Below are 7,938 nucleotides of genomic sequence, written 5' to 3' on the forward strand. Positions count from 1 at the left end.
CACAGGCTCCAGACGCGCAGGCTCAGTAGTTGTGGCGCACGGGCCCAGCTGCTCTGCAGCATGTGGGATCTTCCCAGACCAGGGCTCGAACCCGTGTCCTCTGCTTTGGCAGACGGACTCCCAACCACTGCGCTACCAGGGAAGCCCCACCTCTGCATTCTTAATCTTATGAAGTGCTTTGTGTCTAGAGAGAGTGAACAGAGCCCGCTTACCCAGAGGGAAATGATGACATCCTCTCCCAGGTGACCTTACTAGACCGTGGGGAGGTGGCCCCAACAATCTGTCACTCAGGAAAACTACTGAACTCCACTAGACTCTTGTTTTTTTTTTTTAATTATTTATTTCATAAGGAACCATTCTCCTACCAGATATCATCTCCCAATACAATACACTGTTCTATGAACAAACATAGCAACAATATTATACTATATAAATTAAAGAATTAATAATAATAATAATAAAAGATGCCACATACAGCATGATACTCATTTCCCATCTCATTTATTCTTTGAAACAGCATTGTAAGGTAGAAATTATTGACCCCATTTTATAGATAATAAAACTAAGGTTTAAAGAGTGGGAGTTATTTTTCCAAGGATACACAACTAGTAAGTCACAGAACCACTATCTGAGCCCAACTTTGTCTTGCTCTAAAATGCATATTCTTTTTTTTTTTTAAACATCTTTATTGGAGTATAATTGCTCCACAATGGTGTGTCAGTTTCTGCTTTATAACAAAGTGAATCAGCTATACATATACATATATCCCCATATCTCCTCCCTCTTGTGTCTCCCTCCCACCCTCCCTATCCCACCCCTCTAGGTGGTCACAAAGCACCAAGCTGATCTCCCTGTGCTATGCGGCTGCTTCCCACTAGCTACCTATTTTACATTTGGTAGTGTATATATGTCCATGCCACTCTCTCACTTCGTCCCAGCTTCCCCTTCCCCTTCCCCGTGTCCACAGGTCCATTCTCTACGTCTGCGTCTTTATTCCTGTCCTGCCCCTAGGTTCTTCAGAACCTTTTTTTTTTTTTTAGATTCCATATATATGTGTTAGCATACGGTATTTGTTTTTCTCTTTCTGACTGACTTCACTCTGTATGACAGACTCTAGGTCCATCCACCTCACTACAAATAACTCAATTTCGTTTCTTTTTATGGCTGAGTAATATTCCATTGTATATATGTGCCACAACTTCTTTATCCATTCCTCTGTTGATGGACATTTAGGTTGCTTCCATGTCTGGCTATTGTAAATAGAGCTGCAATGAATATTGTGGTAATGACTCTTTTTGAATTATGGTTTTCTCAGGGTATATGCCCAGTAGTGGGATTGCTGGGTCATATGGTAGTTCTATTTTTAGTTTTTTAAGGAACCTCCATACTGTTCTCCATAGTGGCTGCATCAATTTACATTCCCACCAACAGTGCAAGAGGGTTCCCTCTTCTCCACACCCTCTCCAGCATTTATTGTTTGCAGATTTTTTGATGATGGCCATTCTGACTGGTGTGAGGTGATACCTCATTGTAGTTTTGATTTGCATTTCTCTAATGATTAGTGATGTTGAGCATTCTTTCATGTGTTTGTTGGCAATCTGTATATCTTCTTTGGAGAAATGTCTATTTAGGTCTTCTGCCCATTTTTGGATTGGGTTGTTTGTGTTTTTGATATTGAGCTGCATGAGCTGCTTGTATATTTTGGAGATTAATCCTTTGTCAGTTGCTTCATTTGCAAATATTTTCTCCCATGTTGTCTTTTCGTCTTGTAAAACTCATATTCTTAATGGCTACGTTATATTGTAGTGGATTTTAATATAGGAAACAATATTTTTTTTTAAATTTTTAATTTATTTATTTATGGCTGTGCTGTGTCCTCGTTTCTGTGCGAGGGCCTTCTCCAGTTGTGGCAAGCGGGGGCCACTCTTCATCGCTGTGCGCGGGCCTCTCACTATCACGGCCTCTCGTTGCGGAGCACAGGCTCCAGACGCGCAGGCTCAGCAATTGTGGCTCACGGGCTTAGTTGCTCCGCGGCATGTGGGATCCTCCCAGACCAGGGCTCGAACCCGTGTCCCCTGCATTGGCAGGCAGATTCTCAACCACTGCGCCACCAGGGAAGCCCGGAAAAAATATTTTAAAAGAGTTTAGTTCACATTTCAAGCACATTATTGATGCTACAAGAATGTAATATTGCAGCCAAAATATTTTTTTGATGAAGAAATAAGTCATATGTAAACACACAATCATAGAACCCATACACTCAGTAAGAAGGTGTCACATTTAGCTATCTTTCTAACAACTGATATCCAAAAATGAAAATATTCAGCGAAACACAGCTAACCAACTGCCATGTGAAAATAAAATTATAAATGATCAGGAAAGCTAATATGAGGCAGAACCTTTTGGAGTGACTTCCACTAGACTCTTAAACAATTAATTTCTATAATATCAAAAATTGAAGAAAAGTAATAAAAGGGATATTGGGGACACATTTTTCTTGGGCATTCCAAACTTTTGTACCGTGCATATCATTAGTCCCCAGACCAAATTCAGTTTGCAGAACTATTCTATCTGGCCTGCACAATTCTATTGTTTTGAAACAGAATTGGAGTGCTCCTAGGCAGGGTGTGGGTCCCTACTTCACCCCACTCCCCACATGTCCTTAGAGACTTTCATCAGCCTGCTTTCTGTCTTCCATATGTCTGCCTCTAAAAGGCTCAAGATTTAACATCACCGATAGAGAATTTTGATGAAGCTACAGGATGAGTCTTCTAGGCCTATACCTCCTAATATTTTTGTGACATTTACACTTAATAATATGAAGGGAAACAGTAATACCCAGAATCTTTTTTTTTTTTTAATTTTTATTTATTTATTTATTTATTTACTTTTTATTTATTTTTGGCTGTGTTGGGTCTTCATTTCTGTGCGAGGGCTTTCTCCAGTTGCGGCAAGTGGGGGCCACTCTTCATCGCGGTGCGTGGGCCTCTCACTATCGTAGCCTTTCTTGTTGCGGAGCACAGGCTCCAGACGCGCAGGCTCAGTAGTTGTGGCTCATGGGCCTAGTTGCTCCGCGGCATGTGGGATCTTCCCAGACCAGGGCTCGAACCCGTGTCCCCTGCATTAGCAGGCAGATTCTCAACCACTGCGCCACCAGGGAAGCCCAATACCCAGAATCTTGATAGCATCTTCCAGTTTTTTTTCCAGAGTATATTTTCACTTATCTCATTTGCTGCTCACAGTACTCCTGTAAAGCACTGGTTCTTAAACTCAAGCATGCATAAGAAGTACCTGAAGACTTACTAAAACACTAGTATCTAGCTTCACACCCCTAGAGATTCTTTTTGGGTAGTTTTGAGGAGGAGCCTGAAATTCTGCATCTCTAACAAACTTCCCAGTTTGCGGATGCTGCTGATCCGTGAAGCACACTTTTAGGAACAAGCAGAGGAAAGACTGTCGCACCCATTTCACAGATGTGGAAACTGGTAATCATCTGCAGAAAGTTTGTAAAAGCCACTGAGAGCCCCTATCTGAACTGAAAACAACAGAAATTCCTTTCCCTATTGGCTGTCAGCAGAGGGCTCCAGAAAGAGAAGTCCAAGCAAATTCTTTAGTAAATCTTTCATAAAATCTTGAGTAAATTTATTTCTATCATTCCATCTCTCCTTGTAGCCCTGGGCTAGCTGGGCAGAAGGAGGAAGAGGTGAGCTAATGTGTTGTAATGAATATTCCTACAAGCTCATTAAGGAAAGATGTATCTGGCCGAATGAGAGAACAATTTTCTTCTCCACTCCCACTGCTAAGGTTAAGGACTCCCAAGGTCAAATCTAAGCCATCCCCCAGCTGCCTTCCTACAACTTTCCCTTGTTTTTGATTAAGAATAATTTATTACAGATTCAAACAGGAGATTGGCACGGTGGGGAGTGGTAGTGGAGGGGAAAATAGGCTTACATTCCAATGAATGAAAATAGCGAATCAAACAATTTTTTAAACGTATTTATCTCTTTAGGGGACCCATGTCTACCTCCATTTTGGGCAACTGATTTCATAGCACTGTTGTATTGTGGCGCCTGATAAAACCATTGAAAAAATTTTTATCCACAAAATGAGGAAGTAGTGAACTATAAAATTGCTAATTATTTTCTAGTAAATTTACTTTTAAATAACTTTAGACATCATTACAGGCACCATGAGGCAGCATTAAGCACTGGGTGTGTTTACCAAACAAGGGCAGTGAATTGCTGATTCTTGTCCCATCTGTATGGCCTCATTCTTCAATTTCACCTTCCCCCCCAAGTTCCCCTCCCCCGGCCCTCCTCACAGACCCAGCATTAGGATCGCGAGCTGAAATTAAACTCCATAAATAATGGAAGATCGCTTCCATTTCAAGTGTCATTGCTCAGTCAAGTCCCAGGTGTCTAAGATGAAGGTTAGTTTAGGGGAAGATTTTAATTCTAATTGTCAGTTTGGGGTGCGTTTCCTGGCCCCGTGTTTCTCTACGATTGCTACACATTAGAATCCCCTAGGGAACTTAAAATAAAACAAAAACACCTTTATGCCAGGGCTATACTTCAGATCAATTACACTGGAACTTTAAAAAAATGTTTTAAAAAATTTATCCCAAGTGGTTCTCGTGTGCAACCATGGATGACGGTTACAGCCTTCACCCTCGCCAGCTGCAAACTCAGACCTTCCAGACCAGAGAGGTAGGAGCACAGTAACCTCTGCCTCCCTCTTGTCTCGTGTGCGTTCAGTTGACTGGAGTTGAGGATTAAATGACGGGTCAGAACCATGATGCATTGGCTCAACTGGAGTTGTGGGATCTCCTCAGGTGAGTTGCTATCTGCCCATCAGATACAAGACTTGGGGGCCTTTATAACTGCTTATATGCAGCAGCTCTTTTGTGGTGTAATAGAACATGCTCTAGGTTCAGGCAGGCATGGAGTTTAGACCCAGCTTTCTTTGACATCATGGGCAAACCTCAAGTTCCTTACCTATCAAACCGGGACAGAGGGCTGGTGAAATGTTGCATCAGCTCCAGAGAGGAGGTTCAGAGTCCATACTCTGGTGTGATGCCCTTGGGTTCTTAGTCTGACTCCGTCACTTACTTGCTGCATCATTTGGCCTCCCTGTGCCTCAGCTCATCTTAGTTACCTCATAAGATTGTTGGGAGGGTTAAATGAGCGAATATATGGAAAGATGCCTCGAGCACTGGAAAGGGCTCAATCCATGGTAGCATTCCCATAGAGGATTAGACAGAGGAAATTGTCTAATCCATAGTACGTATGTTCCTACTCATTTTTGTGTTTCTACAGAAAGGGAGACTTTTGTCAAAGCTTCTAACCTTCCAAGAAAGGTTGTAAGGAGAGCTTCCACCCATCTTTCTTGTTCTTCCCCACGGGAGGTAGAGTAGCCACGATAGTTGATGAGAACATGATATGTGTTGGACAATGTTTGCCTATAGGTTTGGTCACTGCTCATGTGTACCTTGGACCTTGATCTCTTGGACCTGCCTGTGCTTGGAAGAATTGGAGGAGGAGATGGCTCTGTTCCCAGCTTCTTCCATTCAACCTTGGGGCAACTCTGGGTCTGCTGTAGAGAGCAGCATCACTCCAAAGCATGAGGAATAGAATTGGAAACCTCTACTCTAGGGTCAGGCTCAATCCATGCTCTCCAGAGGGCCTCCCTCTGGAGGGAAGGGGGTCAAGGAGGCACTTGAGTTTTAATAAAGCTGATGGCCAAGCTCTCACTTGGCTATCAGTTTCTTTATTCTCTGTAGTCAGACTCTGGAGCAAGATTGAGGTAGATCTTTAGTACCAGAATCCATCATAGCCAGTTGGCTCCATTTTCCTCTCCACTCTGTTGGCTTAATCCACAGGACAGAGGTTCTGTAATAGGTGCTTCCAGTTAGGACTGATCAATTCCCCTGCCTAATATACCCGTGTTTTGTTCACACACCAGAGCCCACATGGACACCCCTACCCCCCACCCCATGCATAGCACATTTGCCTACTCTGGCACCATTTGCAAATACCCAAATCACATCATTTTTCCAGAATGGAGTACACGGAGTGGTAGACACAGGAAGAAGTGGCGGGTTGTTCACTATGCATCTGGTCCCCAGTGTTCAATGGTCACTTGGCTTCTGTTGTGCCATGCCTTGGCTGCTGAATTGAATTCCCACACCACTACACACACCTGTTAGACATGGTGCTTGGACCACCCACCATGACCTGTGAGGTCAACATGTCATCTATTTTGTCCCATCACCAAGACCCTGCTTCTCTCCATGTTTGTCCTCACTCCAGAAACACCAGCATTTCTTAAATACAACCTTTCTTAGAAAGATCCTGGAAATTTAGCGGGAATTGTCTGGGCTGGGCTGGATGGGCTCTTTGGTATAGAGAAGATATCAAGCCTATCATGTGGATTTCCATATGTACAACTATAATGTTGGATTCGTTCTGAACTCAATGATGTGAGCAAGTGCTTGGGGCCAGCAAGTGGGATATTGCCGGGAATTCTCCCCAACAGGTTGTGTATCCCAACAAGAGCAGCTCTGAAAGGAGAGGCCTAGAAGACTAACTGATTGGTTTTTGTTAAAACGTTTTCTCCCATTAACAATTACAAAATCAATACAATAACAGTATGGGGAGCTTGGAAAACAAAAGAAAATAACTTCCTTAAATGCCAACCTCTAACACAATCCACATTTTACTTTTGTGTCTTTTCTTTCCCTTCTATCCTCAATACATATGCAAGCTATTTTTACACATTCACCATTACAGCTTTATTCAATAAATATTTACTGGACTCCTATTATGTGTGTAGCCTTCTTCTTGGGGTTCAAAGCCAAGGAAAACTCAGTGTCTGGCCTTGACTAGCTCACAAATTAGTAAGAGAAACAGACATATACACAGATCATTGCAACACAAAGAGGTAACTACACTGATAGAGGTTAAATCTCATGTCTGAATACAGGTAATGAATATAATGGCCTGATTCTTCCTAATGCCTCAAAATCTATCAGACAGGCCTGGTGATGTAGGATCACATGGTAACACGGTATAATGCACAGGCCTCAAACTCGGTCAATATGTTGCAATTCTATGATCAGAGGCTTCTTGGGGGGGAGATGTGGTGCTTTGACAAAATGGAACTCATTGTTAATATTTTTAAAAAATCAGGAAGCTTCATGTAAAAGTCCAGATTTCTGGCTTCTATTGAAAAGCAGATCAGACAACATCAGGCTTGCCTTCTCCTTTGGGGACATCTGGAATGAAAGTGAGTAGGGGCTGCCCCATTCAGAAGAGGCAGACACACTTGTTTGCCACAGTTCTACCTGAGCCATCCTGGGGTGACATCACCAGCCTGGGCCGCGGGGACAATTTAGTCTGTGACTGTGGGCTTTCCTGTATTTCTCATGTGAGAAAGCCAAGTCCTTCCAATGGTTTCCATGACTCGTCTTCCTCTCTGTCATCATCTCCTACTACTGCCTTTGCCTCACTCATGTTGACCTTCTTGCTGTGTATCAAGCCAGCGTGCTCGGCCGCCATGTTCATTCTCTGTCTTTGCTCTGTCCTGGGATGTTCCTCTCCCAGGTAACCACAGCCTCATTCCTCTTCCTCCTTCAAGTCTTTGCTCAAAGGTTACCTTCCCACTCATTTAAAATGGCCACCATTTTCCCCATTTTAACGTACCTTTTAACTTTCCCTACCTATTAACATGTTATCCAGAGTATTCATGTTACATTTATTGTTCATTGTACATCCCCCCCATCCCCTGCCACTAGATAGGCAGGGATGAGACTGAATTCTCACTGACTCGAAGGCTACCTTGTGCACAGCAGATGCTCAGTCCAAGTTTTCTGCTGATATTTTAATTCTGGTAAATACACATAACATAAAATTTACCATCTAGACCATTTTTAAGTGTACA

Source organism: Balaenoptera ricei, chromosome 15 (assembly GCF_028023285.1).
Source record: "Balaenoptera ricei isolate mBalRic1 chromosome 15, mBalRic1.hap2, whole genome shotgun sequence".
In the NCBI taxonomy this organism is placed as follows: domain Eukaryota; kingdom Metazoa; phylum Chordata; class Mammalia; order Artiodactyla; family Balaenopteridae; genus Balaenoptera; species Balaenoptera ricei.